Source organism: Typopeltis vanoorti, chromosome 23 (assembly GCF_054136105.1).
Source record: "Typopeltis vanoorti isolate ZY-2024b chromosome 23, IOZ_Tvanoo_1.0, whole genome shotgun sequence".
NCBI lineage: Eukaryota > Metazoa > Arthropoda > Arachnida > Uropygi > Thelyphonidae > Typopeltis > Typopeltis vanoorti.
In genome coordinates this window covers 40,898,512-40,915,686 of record NC_143571.1, presented here as the reverse complement: position 1 = coordinate 40,915,686, position 17,175 = coordinate 40,898,512, and the positions used below count along the sequence as shown (strand labels likewise).

The 17,175-nt window shown below is 35.7% G+C and overlaps 1 protein-coding gene across 2 annotated transcripts in view; it reads left to right on the top strand.

Annotated features, from left to right (window-relative positions):
- LOC150093795 (uncharacterized) overlaps positions 1 to 17,175 on the top strand; it is a 311,113-nt gene that overhangs the window by 27,278 nt on the left and 266,660 nt on the right. The gene's annotated exons all lie outside the window — the stretch shown is intronic.

The window sequence follows — 17,175 nt, the reverse complement described above, 5'->3', positions numbered from 1 at the left end:
TTTTTTTATTTTTGCATGAGATTTTATATCAGCAAATCAGCTTTCAAACCCATCAAGAAGTAATTGTAATAACCAGAGGCAATGATTATTTGTAAATATGTATTTCTCTTTTAGCTTGGTACAGCTTTCAAAGTGAGCTGAATTATGTTGCTCAATTTAGGATTTAAGTAACTTATTCTGAAATGATTTTATGTCACCATCCAAATCAGAGACCAATTTTTCTTTCCCCTTGTAGTTTTAAATTAGGATCATTTAAATGACTAGAAATGTCTCTGAGAATTGCGAGATCAAATGGCTTCCCTTTTTGGTTTTCTTTTTTCTGTCATAAAAATATGAAGCCTTAAGTTCTTCTTTAATAAATAAAAATATTAATTTTGTGATGCAGTTTAAAGAAATGATATCACTTTGCTATGACTAAGCCAACTTGCTACATAATGCAGTGAGTTGACTAAGCCAACTCACTGCATTATGTAAAATTACATTTTTGTATTCATCTTCAATTTCTGAAAAAAAAACTGAAACATATGTTGATACAGGCAGTGTGATCTTATAATATTTACAGTTGAAATAACCTCATTCATAATATGTTGAGATTCAGTACTTTCTCAGAGTGCTTCTTGATAGATGCACAGTACAGTAAATTCCAATCAAATGTGCAGCACTAATGTTATTTTGTTGGTTATTCTTCCCATAAGCCCAATGTATTTACCAAACTTTTTTTTTTTTGCTATCAGTTGACTCCCACCAGGTTGAGAGATTTTCACCTGTAGTTGTTCCTTGCATACTTTGTCAATAAGCCAAATCTTCAACTGGTACAAATTCACATATGAAGATAATGAGTTGGCTGGTGTCATTTATTGCTGCACTGCAATATTATATTTATGTTTTCAAAAAGTTTTTTCTTTTTTTTTTGTCCAGAAATGAACAATAATATAATTTAACATTAACCATTACGGAATGGCCCACTTTCAAAAGCAATTCAAATTTACAGCTCAATAAATGCCACTTACAGCAGGTAAATTTCTTGACTGATATTTTCATTGTTTTGTTTTCTTAACTTGTTTTCTAATTTTCAACAACATTCCTTTATGTTGATCATAAAATTTAGACTTGGAATCAGTGTCATTTTAAATTATATTCTTTTAAAAACTGACAGTCTCCTTAGACATCATATACTGCTTTTTGTCATACTCAACAAAGAAATATAATTCGGTTCACTTTTGATTAAAAACAAGACACTTCAAATTGAATCTTTGCACCAACTTGACATTGTTAGTACTCAGAAATGTGTGAATAGAGCTAATCTTAGATGATGTGGTCGATTGAACAGAAGAGGAAAGGGCACCAAGTAGGTGTTTGCTGCCAAGATGGCAGGAAAAAAGATCCAGAGGAAGACCAAGATCTAGGTGAATTGAAGCAGTCACAAGTACATCTGACATTGTTGGAGTGCTGACTGCGATAGATTAATTTGGAGAAAAATTCTTGATAAGACATTATTGATGTGAACTTAATCGTAAAATTCTTGATAAGACATTAGTGATGTTAACTTAATCATGTACATTCCTTGGCAATACATATCCGGAAACTGAAGATGCTTCATCGACCAGCATTGTTGCGAAATGTAGCATGTTTCAAAATTATACACACACACACATTAAAATTTCTATTTTATGATTATGAATTAAAAATTTTTTTTTTTAAAAGTCGAGTAATTCATTACATAATTTTTAGATACCAGTAGAAAGGATGAAAAAGTGTTTACCATCCTGAGTAAGGATATGCAAGTCTTAGATTTGGGTGCTTTTGAATATCCTTCAAGGTTTTTCATGGGGATATTAGAAAAAAAATTGATTCTAATCAAGTTGCAAATTGTGAACATTGGAGAAAATGTGGAAGATATTTCAACAAGAAACACAAAACATTTTAATTGACTTGTGCCTGACCATTTCTAGAACTGTTGAAGAGACATGTTGTTCATGTTATCCGTGTTGAGAGACAATTTCAGCATCTCCACTGAGTCTAGTTTCTTATAGAAAATGTGTTTCAACTTAAAATAAATAAATATAAAATATTATAGTGGTTGTCAACATCAGATTTTCACTTCACAACAAATAGTTGAGAAATCATGGGAATATGACCAGGATCTGTACCTACGTTTTGTAGATCTGGAAAAGATATACGACAAAGTGTCTAGAGGAAAGCTTTTCAAAACACTACAGTTATATGGGGTAAATGAAACCTTATACAGAGCAATACATAGTCTATATTTAAGTTGTAATCAGCAGTTAGAACTGAAGGAAATACAAGAAGACAGTTGGATGTAAAATCAGGTGTAAAACAAGGATGCACGTTATCTCCTCTCTTATTCATCATCTTCATGGATTCAGTTATGAAACAAAGTGGAATTAAACATATCAAACTTGGTGCTTTGTTTTATACAGGTGATGTGATACTCTGAACAGATCTCCAGCACAAGTCTTCAGGGATCAAATTTATCATGAAAATCGGCAATCAAAAGACCAAAACTATCAAAATAGGTAGGAACATAAAATACTTCAGCTGCATCTCAATGGATAACCTATAGAAGTAAAATATTTCAGCTATTCAATCAGTTTTTAGTGAAGATGGCAAATTAAATTTGGAAATAGATAACAGAATAAAGCAAAGCTAGTGTGGGTTGGGAGCCAGTTGAATAAATTTATATGGCATAAAGGAGAAATTTGTCACCAAACTAACAGTATACAAGACAGTGTTCAAACCAGTTTTAAGCTATGGATCTGAAAGTTGAGTTAGAAATACAGAACTTGATGATTAAAAACTAATGTCATATTTACAGATATGAGAGGTCTGGAAAAAATTAGGAGTAAACAATAAGATATACAGGGTGTTCGGGATAAATTTGACATATTTATAATTAATTATATTTTTCCGTAAGTTACATGTATTAACACACACTTCTCTTCATTTAAAAGTTTGGACCCTTCTTCATTCATATACAAGATGTCAGAAAGGATGGATAGCTGGAACCCACCTGAATCATGGAAGAGAATAACTTGTATCATGATGATTCGTGCCCGCCATCAAAATAAGGATATTACGACTGCTGCCCAGTGCTCCCTGAATACAGTAAAAACAATCAGGCATGAACTAGAGACTTGCAATGGTGACTACGAGGATGTAGCAAGAAGAAAGATCCCTAGCAGACGATCTGATTGCGTTCGTACAGCAGAATTCCTCGCAAATCTGCAGGAACAGGTGTTGAAGAACCCTGGCATTGGAATTCGGGCTTTGTTCGTGGAGTTGCTAACTGTAGTCAAGCCCTGGATAACAAGGGTAGGCAATGGTAGGCCGTATGTATGGCAGTAGGATTCGGCCCCTTGCCACACCTCTGGGAAAAGTCAAAAATGGTTGTCTGAAAATTTCTACGACTTCACCAGTCCAAATGTTTGGCCTCCAAACTCCCCAGACCTTAACCCCATGGATTATTTTGTATGGGGCGCAGTTGAAAAAGACACCAATCGCACTTCCAGTAATACAAAAGCCAGTTAATGGATAAAATTAAAACAGTTTTTGCGGCCCTTCCCAGGGAGACTGTAGCATCAGCTTGTTCGAGGTTCCGAAGCAGAATTGAAGCTGTGATCGATGCTAATGGTGGTTATTTTGAGTAAATCTTGTTGATAGTATTGTAATTAACTCTGCCTGTAATGTTTTTTTGTCAATTCATTAAATTTAATAGATACAAAGAAGATTTTCTTTTTCCTTACGAAACTGTCAAATTTATCCCGAACACCCTGTATATATCTAGCACCCCCATAGCGCAATTGGAAGAACGACGGTACATTGCACCCTTTGATTAGAAAAGGCCTAAGTTCGATTCTCGTCATGACGGGAGGAATCTTTATATGGACTTTTTCAATTGAAGGTGAGTTAGCTGATCTCATACAGAAGTAGCAGGGTTTTTTCTTCCAGAAACTCAGGTTTTTCATCCCACATACAGGCAAATTGGCCCTTCAGAATGCACGCAATTTACAGACAAAAAAAATACTAGCTGTAGTGGTTGTGGGCAGTAGATGGCATTGATGTAGGTGATTGATAGTAGAGGTTCTGTGTAGTAGTGGAGATGGAGAGTTATACAGTAGGTGTCCTCCCACGATGAGTCTTTGGACTCCTTGGAGGTGTCACCAATAATAATAATATATTATAAAGGAATGTAGCAGTGTTAGAATTCAAGAATATGATAGCAGCTAATATAAGATATGGCTGCTTACACAGAATGGATGAGAAAGGTTAGCAAAACAGGTTTGATGCTAAGATGGCAGGAAAGAGACCCGGAGGAAGACCAAGGTCTAGGTGGATTTATTCTCAGAGGTGCCTTAGAAGAACGAAATGTTACATATAAAACAATGAGTGTTGACAAGTAATAAACTAATTTGGATGAAAATTGTTGATAGGAGATTAATAATAATGTAAACTTAAATTCTGTAGTGCTGTCATAGCAGCCTTGAACACCCATTGAAGATATATATACACACACACACACACACACACACACACACACACACACACACACACAGTAGTGAAATTAATCTGAACACTCACATTTTAAAGAAAACTTTTAATTTTGCAAGAACATAAGTACAAAAATTAAACTCCAACTTTATCTAATAATTTACATGCTCCTTTGTTCTTAATAAGTTCATTAATTCACTGAGCCATGGACTCTACCAACGTAGAATGCAGTTTTCTTGTTTCTACATCTTGAAACTATATTTTTATAATGGATTGTATTAAGTTATCCTTTGTATCGCAATTTAAGTTTCCAAGTCTCTTTTTCACTATGATCCACAAACATTCCATTGAGTTAATGTACCTGGACACTCAACAATTGGATGTTGTAATTTTTGAGGAACTTCCACTTTTTTGAAGTGTGGCATGAAGTGAGATCCTGTTAGAAGATGTCTTTTGTCTTTCTGGATCTGTGAGACCACTCCTTTCTCCAATATTTTTATGTATTGGTCACTTTTTCATCATACGGTCAACAGACACAAGTGATCCTGGCAAGTCATGTGTAAAACAATCCCAGAACATCTTTTTGGCTGGGTGTTTAGGAGCTTGTTGAAGGTGGGTGGGAGAAGTCTTCTCAGCCACTGATTTGCAAACATAGGATAGTCACTCTTCTTGGTCAAAGCAACGACTCATAAGAATATGACCTCCTTCCACTTCTCAGATGTTTAATCTTTGTACACTTTTGCCCACTGGAGCCTCTTTTTCTGTACAGCTTTTATCAACAGAAACAAAACCCAAACCAAAAATTTGACAAATTCAGCTTGTTCGAATTAATTTGAGGGATTAAAAACTACTGCCATATGAGACTAAATGGATCATCTTCATCTGAAAAATTCCCTGTACAAAAAAAAAAAATAAATAAAATAAAAAGTAATTATGCTAAGGATCTCATTGCTACCTATTGAGCTTGTGCGAGTCCTTTTCAGAGAATAACTTTTAAGAATAGCTCAGATAGACTGTTAAATGTGCATGAAGTTGGAAGCAAACACTTTAGATAACCGTACTTCCTGACTGTAGTAATAATTTATTATTTATGGAAGTTAAAGGATTTTGTTATGGATTGAAATTTCTGAATTTGAAGGATAAAGTTTTAGTTTATGGAAATACTGAGATTTGCATGAATGGATGAAGTTTTTTTTTTTTTTTTAGATCATATGTTATATTCATTATCTGTTAAGAAATAGCAAACATAAATTTCAGTTCTCTCCCCCCGCCCACACAAACTAACAAATTGGTGAACAGCATAATGATATTGGCAAGTATCTGTTAAGCTTAGTTTCAAATTAAACGTTTTCTCTTGGTTTAAATCATGTTTTGGACATATTGTTTTTTCTTTCGAATTTTGAAATTCTTCAGGAAGAATTTTTTCATTAGGGAAATTAAATTAACTCTCTGGTTGCTAATTCTTGAATTCTGGGAGGAAGCTAAGTATATCTAAATGCACACAAAGCGGCAGAGAACGAGGGGGGGGGGGTGAAGCATCTAAAGTAATTGTGATATGTATGCAACATCGGGTGTGTGAGCTTCCTGGTTACTGAAACAGCCGCCCACATCCGTTAACCGGGAACGTCGGGCATCCGTTCTAATATTTCCTGTTGCACGCGCGCGTTTCTACTTGATTGGTGCTAGAACGGAGATTTCCCAAACTTTTTGAACTGGTGCCCCTTTGCAAAGTTTTACACCTATTCCCTTTAACCGTATTAAAAAAAAAAAAAAACTAATTTTAATGACTAGAAAAGGGATTTATTATTAAGATTGTGATTAATTTAATACAGTAATAAAATTAGAAAATAAAATTTTATAATTAATAAATTATAAGGTACATAATTTGATTCTAGACCAACTTAATGAAACTGCGTTAGTATTAAGTACTGCTGAGCACGACCCGCTTTCTTTCATTATTTTCAGTGTTTACACCATCTTAATAGATGGTTGTTTACATTAAGTCGTATGATGTCAAGTTGGGAAATATATCAAGGCATATTACACATTAGTTTCGAATCACTGATCACTAAATCTTGAAGTCACGCATTAAAATGCTTTATCAATAGTTATTTGATTTTAGTGTATCTCGCTTGTTGCATCATCCACCCGCCCACAGCTGTTTTGCAGAAAAGAAATGTTAAACAGTCATTCCTAATGCCACTCACATAGGATATCTTACTTTCTTATACAGTGTATTCTACCATAATTCTACTTCTCAACTGAAGACGAGTTATGGTAGAACACGAAAGCTGGCTAAGGACTTAATTAACAAAGAATACATTGGCCCTCGGAGCCTTTGGCTTAATTCCAAAGTTAATCAGAACCCTATATCATGGCAAGGTCTTATTTTGAGTTCACGTTTGGTAAGCATGCTCACCTGGCTTTCCACCGAAACTCCAGAACAGAATTTAGGCCCACCACTATTTAGGACATTCCATTTTAAGAATAATTTGTTTTTTAATCCTGGTATGGAGGTTATTTCTTCCGAATGTCAGGTTTTCATCTGCACTTGATCCAGTGTACTTATGTATTGACAAAGTACGCTGGCTAATAGCTTTGTCTTGTAATCCCAACCCACTTGTGTATACAAGCCTGGGCAAGATAATCATTAGTCACGAGGACCAGGAATGGAAGCAATTTTTGTAAGTTTTGGCGGAAAATAAGATCACACTATCGTATCCCCCCCCCCCCCCAATCCGTGGTCAACTCCGGTCCGAAAATATTAAATAGAAAATTCGAGAAATAAACAACTTATAATTACATCGGCGAATTGCCAGCATCAATCACTACTCTTGCGCTTAGGGGACATTATTAAGTGAAATAATGGTTACTTGAACACCAGCATTGCGGTACCGCGACAGTCGATCTGAATAACCCAGAACTGCTCAGAACGGCGCGCAATTTAAAACTTGTGAATTGTCAATTACTAAAAGAAAGAGCCATATGGCTTTGTTTCGGCGATGTAAAATCACTTAAGCAAAGTGGATATTAGATCCAACATTATTTCGAAGCCGAATGTTCGTAGAAACTATTAAGGTTTCGTAAGTTGACCTGAGAGCTTACGAGAATACAATCCTCGGCATCCCCGAGTTGCCTTAGTTACTTAAGTCAAGTAGTGCAAGCTAAGGCAACTCGGGGATGCCGAGGATTGTATTCTCGTAAGCTCTCAGGTCAACTTACGAAACCTTAATAGTCTACGAACATTCCGCTTCGAAATAATGTTGGATCTAATTTTACATCGCCGAAAGAAAGCCATATGACTCTTTCTTTCAGTAATAGACAATTCACAAGTTTTAAATTGCGCGCCGTTCTGAGCAGTTCTGGGTTATTCAGATCGACTGTCGCGGTACCGCAATGCTGGTGTTCAAGTAACCATTATTTCACTTAATAATGGCCCCAAAGCGCAAGAGTAGTGATGCTGGCAATTCGGATATGCCAAAGAGAAGCTGTAAAGTGCTTCCTTCAAGTGAAAAAGGTGAAAGTTCTCGACTTCATTAAATAATAATAAAAACGTATGCTGAGGTTGCTAAGATTCCATTCACATTCAGATAATTTTTATTACAGTATGTTGTTATAATTGTTCTATTTTATTATTAGTTATTTTTAATCTCTTACTGTGCCTAATTTATAAATTAAACTTTATCATAGAGATGTATGTATAGGGGAAAAAACTATATATAGGTGTCGGTTTCAGGTATCCCCCTCAGATGGGGGGTGGGGCTACTGTATTTAGAAGGAATATTGTTAATGCATTGTTAAACCATGATAATGTGATTGGCTCAAACTGACTGCAGTGTGATTAAATTTCATTGCAATTTGAGCCATTTTTATTTCATGCTGGGCTGTATTAAAAACCCGTAATGAGTTAAGTCTCATATAAAGGTAGCCAAGGATTTTCCTTCTGGAAACTAAGTTTTTATCAAGCCTAGCCACAAAAACACTCAGACATCACACTCACAAATTAAATTGCAATACGTTTTTGACAAAAGTTACAAATTTCCTAAGGATGTAATTAGGAATTAATGTATAATGTTTACAGAAACACTTTGCGGAGAGTATGGAATTCGTCAACCCCGAACTGTGATGCTGCTCTCACAACGTCATTGTTTAGCGCCAAGTGATTCAGGAGTTCTTGAGCGGTTTATCCTTATATACATTGTCTGTCATAAGCAGTAAGCAGGTTTCCGAAAAGCCAAGCTACTTAGCTATGACAGGCCGTTGATACTAACTTGAAAGGGAAGATAGGTTGTGAATTTGAAAATGCAACTTCTCCCTCCCAGTGTGTTACAGTTCCATGTCAAAGATAGTCTGGTTACGTGTGGTAAAATTTTAACTTTTTTCAGTTAGAAAACCTGTGTTTTGTAAATAATATAAACAACTGAAATATGTACACCTGTATTTTACAAAGTTTTTAATTAAGAGAATAAAAAGAAAATTAAGTATATTACTTCAGATGACTACTTGCAGTGGTGTCCGAAACCTAAGGACCTTTCTGAATATTACAATCACAAATTCAGACCAATCAGCTAGTATCAATTTGCATAACTAACGATTTTGAATAGGAAGTGGGTACACATTCAAATTTTCGAATTGCGCTCAAAGTGATCACGTGGCACTCAACAGGATAAAAGACAAAAAGCTGTGCTGTGCTTCAAAATTTGAATGTTTTGTAATGTCTCAAAAATGTCATCTAATCTCTAATCTAAATGTCATCTAGATTGTCATTGCAAATACACGAGTGAAACATGGATAATTTGAATTTTGATACAATTTTTAAATACAGCTATATACGCACAGAAATTGGAAAAAGTAATCACTTTGACAGTGATTCTCAACCTACGGGGCACAAAATACCTAAAGGGGGACACGAAGAAAATTAAAATCAAAGGAAAAACTATTGTATTGAAACAAAAGCATTTTGTGAAACTATTTATTGACACAAAAACAAAATACACTCAAATATAAAATCCACTGTATTTAATAAACTAGTTACACTTAGGGAACATATCAAATTGCAGAATACACTGAGCAACTAATTAAAACTAAACAATAAAATTACTCTAAAAATTAATGGCGTCCTTAGGCCTATGTTAGCAGAACAAAGCTTTTCATATGATGGAAATTAGCACTTTTGGTTCTCTTTCTATATTTAACTCAGATCTGTATTTTGTTTTTAAGGCAGCCACTGCAGAAAACCCAATTTCACAAAGATAAGATGTTGGAAATGGCAAAAGTTCACTTAAAGCTCTTGACTTTAGTGCAGAAAATTCATCATCGACAACCTGCCCAAAATTCCAACCTCAGTTTAGATGCAAATTGTCTTTTTATTTTGACACTTGACATGAAGTCTATAAGTTGTTCCTCTTCTTCAATTGCAAAATCTTCAGGGATAATTTGAAATAGGTTTCTGACCCACTCATACATTGCCATTATGTTGTCGTCGGTTATAAAATAGTTTCTAAAATTCTTCAACATTGTTAAATGATTTTCAATAGTTGCAAATAAAACTTTGATGTGTTGCCTTTCTGCCTTGTAGATTTTGATAAATTCATCCACATTTTCAAACATTTCTAATTTTTGTTGCTTTACCTTTTTGTTCCATAACTCTGGTTTTTTACAAAAAAGCATTAACTTTGTCACTCATCTCTAAGATATGTGTATTTTTTTTTTGGAGTTGCAGGTTTAATATATTTAGCTCGAATATGTCCAAGTAGCTCAGTTTCATCACAAATAAGTGCACTCCAGACTTTTGCTTCTTCGTGATTTTCCTCTTCCTAGAAGATTGCTATTTTGTCTCTTAATTCGTAAACACATAAACATTTTCCCTGTGATAGCCATCATGTCTTGCAGTAAAATAGTAACTCTGAATGTTCTGCTCCATCCATGTAAACAGTCTTGATTTTAAGGGTCTCATTTTTATATAATTCGCCACGGTTATAACTGTTGTTAACACAATGTTTAGACCAGGACTCATTTCCTTTGCAGCAAGAGCTTCTCTGTGAATCATGCAATGTGTCCAAATACATTGTTGGGATTTTCCCCTTACAAGGGATTGTAAACTTTTAAACCTTCCAGACAACTTGCATCAGTGCAAATTCCAACACAGTTTTTCCACTGTATGTTTGCCTTGCATATAAAATCATCCAACATTTTGAACAATTCAGGTGCTGTGGCTCTTCTTTCTATTGGTTTACAAAACAATAACTCTTCAACTGCTGAAAATCCATCGCAAAATCGAACATAAGCAATTAAATGACACTTGTTGCCTCGTCAAGCTGAATTGAGAATAATTGGTTAGAAAGCTTCGACGAAAGTTGTTGCTGCATATCTTCACATATATTGGCAATTCGCCAAGCAACAGTATTATTTGATAGAGGTATGCACTGTAGTGTAGTAAAACTTTCACCAAGCATAGCTTTCACAATATCAATCGCAGCTGGCAGAATTAGGTCTTCTCCGATAGTGTGAGGCTTTTTCACCTAGCATGCAACTTTGTAAGAAGCTAGTAAAGCTTTTTCATTTACAGACAAAACTTTTAATGCTAGATTTTTGCTTTTCAAAACATTTCAGTTTGGTTGCAAAGACCTCTCAAGGTTTGTAAACATACCTATTATGAAGTGTTTCCATGCTATCAGCTGCTAAAATTTTTGAACAAACAACACAGTGGTCTTTCTTCGTCATTTACTTCATTCATTCTAAAACTGAAATCTAAATATTGTGCTGCATACTTTCTTGATTTTACTTTTGGAGTCATTCTATGAACCTGAATTTTTGACATCGACACTCCACAGTCATCAGATGCCTGCTTAAATCCAGTTAAAAATTTATCCATTTTTCTACACAAAAGATTGTTTTTATATTGCGTATCACAGTTGTTGTGAATAGGAGTAAAATAACACTGACCATAGACTTCTCACTGTTGGTCACTGTTGCAGCGTTACTGCCGTCTTGCCATTTCAAGCCTTATTTATACTCACAGAAACATTTCCAGAACATTTGAGGTTTCCTGTGATGGAATCGCAGATGTTTCCAAAAGGCCAATATGATTCAACGGTCTGTGCAGTGATGTGAGATCTATACAATTTTCAAAAGATTTGATGACATATATAAATTTGTATGAATATTTAAACATTTTAATTAATTATTCCTATTTTTTTTTGTTTTGTTTTGCCAACTTTATAGGTTTTATCAGTGTCTCAACACAAGAATTGCAAGGGGGGGAAAGGTTGGGGGGACACAAACTAATATTAAAAATGGGGCACACATGAAAGAAGGTTGAGAAACATTGACTTAGGAAATTATTTTTCTGGATTGAACCAAAGAAAGACTGAATTAACTCATTTTGATTACTTACTTATACACAAGTTCCATCCTCCTTCGACTATAATCATAGTCATACAATTCGCAAAACCTCTGGCAAAGAACGGGACATTCAGTAGATCATCAGTACTTTTTTCCATTGTAAATATGGGAGAAAGTTATAAATTATTTATAAAAAATTATATATTAAAAACTGTGGAGGGGCTAGGGGTGGGAGGGTATTTTACCTAGTCATAGGCTCAGAAGAGCTATCTATAACTATGGTGACCATATGGTCTTTACTTGGGAGATTGTACATGAGGAATATTCTCTCAAGAAGAGGTATATGTGGAACTACAAGGCAGGTGATTATGAAAAGCTTGGGAATAAAGCTTAGCTATATACCATAGTGTATGGGATGTAGTCAGGGGTCATCTAGGGGAAGCAGTATTAAAGTGTATACATAGGCTAAGAGGGTTAATCAAATAGAAGTTAGATCGCTGAGTAATATTAAGAACGAGCTGCAGAAGAAGAAAATGCTGTTGAGGATATATGAAGAGAAATATGACCAGCAACCTCACGAACAGTACAAAGTTCAGGCAAGAAAGGTGATCAGCATGGCAGGGAAGGCAAAATCAGATTATGAGAAGAATCTAGCCAAGCAGACCAAAGGAAATTACAAAGAGTTCTTTCATTATATGGCAAATAAGAGGAAGATTAACTTTAATGAGTGATGATGGTCATGAGGAGAGAGAAGCAGATAAAATAGTTGAGTTACTGAGTGACCACTTTGCAAGAGTACGAGGGTGGTTCGAAAAGTTCTTGGCCTCTACCATAGATGGCAACACTATTGGCATGATTTTTTTTTCTAAGTTGGTGTTGGTACATCTGTCATAAGCATCCATGTGAAATTGCAAGTCATTCTATCAAGCAGTTTGTTTTATACAGCTGTCTGAAGTCTGTATCCTTTGAAATGGATGAAATTGAGTATCGTGCAGTTTGTAAAAGAAGGTTTAATGGCAAAAGAAATTCATTCGAAGTTAATAAAAGGCACTCTTCTCTTTCTTTTTCAGCAATTAAGAAATTATTAATTTCTTAATTGCCGTACCAACCTTGAAGATGATCCATGTGAAGGACGTCCAAAAATTGTAGCAACACCAGAAATCATTGATCAAGTGCACGATATGGTATTGGATGACCGGCGAGTCAGAGTGCATGAAATTGCTGAGACTAGGCATTTCAAAAGAACATGTAGGATATATTTTGCATGAAGAATTGCAAATGAAAAAGCTTTGTGCAAGATGGGTACTGCGCTTGCTCACAGCTGATCAAAAATGCACTTGCATGAAAATCTCTGAACAGTGCTTCGGGCATTTTAACAAGAATAAAACTGAATTTGTGCATCGATTTATTACTATGGATAAGACTTGGATTCACCATTGTAATTCACCCACTGTCAAAACAGGGAATAGAAGACGGTTGTTCAGCACCAAAGAAGACAGTCTGTTCCATCGGCAGGAAAGGTCATGGCATTGGTGTTTTGGGATGCTAAAGGCATTTTGTTTATTAATTATCTTGAAAAGGGTAAAACAATAACCGGGGAATATTATTCCGATCTTTTAACCAGGACTAGATGAAAAAATTCGTGAGAAAAGACCCGGTTTGCAGAAGAAAAAAATCATCTTTCGTCAGGACAATGTACCTGCCCACAAAGGTGTTTTGGCGATGGGAAAATTAAGGGATATGCACTATGAATTGTTAGAACATCCACCCTCTTCCCCAGATTTGGCTCCCTCTGACTTCTATCTCTCCCCAAAACTAAAATTCTTCCTCGCTGGTCAGCATTTTTCTTCGAATCAAGAGGTGATTGCAGCTGTAGAGGGGTATTTTGCAGATCTTAATGAGAACCACTACAGGGACAGGATAATGGTGCTGGAGCATTGCTGGAATAAATGTATTAGTCTGTCTTAGAAGATTATGGAAGATTATGTTGACAAATAAAAATAATTTTGAAATTATAAATTCGTTTTTTCATTGTTAGGCCGAGAACTTTTCAGACCACCCTTGTATATCATCCTAATGAGGTTACTGCTTTGACTTATCTGACAGACCATGAAGTGGGAACCATGGTAGATGAATTGGAGGTTCTTAGGATATTGCAGAATTTCATTGTAAATACAGTTGTGGGATTAGATTGGATATCAGCTCGGGTTTTGTGAGAATGTGCAAGGGAACTGGTGATGCCTTTGAGTGAGCTCTTTTAAGTCTCAGCTCTGGTAGAGTTCCAAGGGAGTGGAAAGAGGGCAAAATAATTCCCTTGCATAAGGGAGGTTCTAAGACTGCATTGGTAAATTATAGACCAATCAGTATCTCAGACGTGGTGGTACCAGAAAAATTGGTCAAAAAGAGAATTCAAGAATGGGTGGATAAAAATAGACTGTGTGAGGATCAACATGGCTTTCTGAAGGGTCGGTCATGCCTTAGTAATTTGCTAACTTTTTATAATAGAGTAACAGCCGAGTTGGATAAAGGAAATGTCTAAATAATGATTTTGATGGATTTTGCAAAGGTATTTGACAGAATACCACATTGACCTATGTTATGCAAATGAGCATGGATATGACTAGTTAAGTGGGTAGGATGGTCAGAAAGGTTTTTGAAATCTGCTGGGCAGATTTCAAAAAAGTGGTATATATAGAGGGGGGGGGGGAGGAAGAATAGAGGTGAAAACAGAGGACTAGTGGTGTGCTGCAAGGTTCAGTGCTGGGACCATTGCTGTTTAATTTGTACATAAATAATAATAGGAAATAATCTGAAAGGAAATATTTGCTGATGATGTGAAATTAGATAGATGAATATTTAATTAAGGGAATGTGGAGAACTTGCAGGACGATTTAAACAGGCTGTCAGTATGGGCAAAAGATAATTGGTATCAGTTTAATGTAGAGAAATGTAAAGTTATGCATTTTGGATAAATAGATTACAAGCCATTTATCACATGATAGCACTGCATGCCAGGAAATAGATGAAGCTGAGATTTAGGGGTGGTGATGGTGGTAGATAAAAAAGTTTAGAATACATATTGCTAAGGTATCCCATAAGATTACTTAGCTATTGAAGGACACATTAACAAGTAGAGATAAGGAAGTTGTTATTCCTCTTTATAAGACATTGATGTGCCCACATGTGGATGAGGAAGCAGTTAAGAGGATTCAGAGGCGAGTGACCAAGATGGTGAGTGGCCTGTGGTATGTTCTCTATGAGGATATATTTGCAGGTATGTGGATTGCAGAAGTCGGTTTATAAGAGAAAAAGAGGGGATATGATAGAAACACATGATAGAAACATAAAAACTTAAAGGATTTTATAGGATAGATGCAGCGGAAATGTTTCAGCACTTGGCTAGAGGGAGCAGAACAAGGGTTCATCCCTGAAAGTTGAATAAAGGTGTGTTAGTAGATGTGAGGACTAGATGTTTTGCATAGAGTTGTGAATGAGTGGAATGGGTTGCCAAAGTCAGTTGTGAGTGCTTTGTCTGTTAATGGGTTCAAGGAGAGGTATGATAGATTGAGTTTCCCGCGATGAGTCTTTGGACTCCATTGAGATGCCTGTATAATAATAGTAAACTTGTCTATATTAGTGTCCTAACAAAAACATGCAACTTATGACAAATGACAACTTTCAGTTGTATTGGTTGACACAATAACCAATCACAGGCACTGATTTTTGGGTGCTTTTGTCTCAGTGCACACCCTGTCCTGCCTTCTGTGGTTTAGATTTAAGTTCAAAGTGTCAGTATTTGTGATCGCTCACCTGGGCTATTAACCCCCAACCGGCCACGATGTCTATAGACATCGAGATAAATCTGGATACGAAGCTCTAAAACCCATTGAATAACATGGATAAGAAGTGCAATTTGGTGTCACTATTTCATCCACATTGACCGGTAGGGAGGTTAACACAAATGTGATGCATTGTTTATGCGTCAAAGTGATCTCTTCATGAAGCATTAGTATATTTGTTTAATTTTAGGAATAACACAAAGCTAGGAAATAATTAGGGCAATATTTACTAGAAATAAATGCAAAAATATATCAGCGATATTGTTATTCTGTGGATGTGCACTTCTCACCTAGCACACGTTGAATATATGCCTGTGATATATTTTTATATAGTAGCTTAAAAAGAAATCCTGATGCTCTTAAGTTAGTATATAAATTCAGGCTATTTCATTTTGGGAAACACGATTTACAAGCAGAATTATAATAAATTTAGTTTAATCCTTTATCCAAATGTAAACAAAGTTTGCACCTGAAGTATCTATAGGACTGAGGCAACTCATGGTAAAGATGGACTAAGCTCTCATCACTTGTGTTAGTATCTCCCATAATGCAAAGCACATCTCTTTGTGGACATGTATAATGCTATGCATTAAGGGAAGGGCCACTACCCAGACCGGTTTCGACCTTTATTGCGGTCTCGTCAGTAGGAGCCAGATCCAGAGGTGGTGATATTAAGGTGGAAGTAATGGAGAAGTCATATTTACCTATACGAGTTGCCAAAGGTGTCTCACCTTATTATTAAATTACTCTGGATTTAGAGAAAGATGTTGGAAGTTTTTTTTCCCACTTGATTAGACTATAATAAATTTAGTTTAATCCTTTATCCAAGTGTAAGCAAACAAAGTTTGTGCCTGAAGTATCTTCAGGACTGAGGCAACTCGTGGTAAAGGTGGACTGAGCTCTCATCACTTGTCTTAGTATCTCCCATAATGCAAAGCACATCTCCTTGCAGATATAATGCTTTGCATTAAGGGAAGGGCCACTACTCAGACTGGTTTCAACCTTGCAGGAAGATGTGCTTTGCATTATGGGAGATATTAAGACAAGTGATGAGAGCTCAGTCCACCTTTACCATGAATTGCCTCAGTCCTGAAGATAGTTTCAGGCACAAACTTTGTTTGCTTACACTTGGATAAAGGATTAAACTAAATTTATTATAGTCTAACCAAGTGGGAAAAAACTTCTAACAAGCAGAATTATGGGTTAGCCATGGACAACCCTCTTGCCTGTACTAGTGAAATATACTTTGAAGCTTTGAAGGAAAAGCAATAAACTCCTTTCCATTGAAACCAAGATAGCTTGCTTCCTTTTCTTGTTGTAAAACTTAAGTTTTCATCTGAAAAACTGAATCTCCATCTACAGGAAGCCTACACATACCAATAGATAATTTTATGTTAGTCCCATCATTATCCACCTCAAAAATTTGGTATTATTTATTTCTAATTTAGGAATTCATGGATGTACTCTCATCAGTGATGAAGAA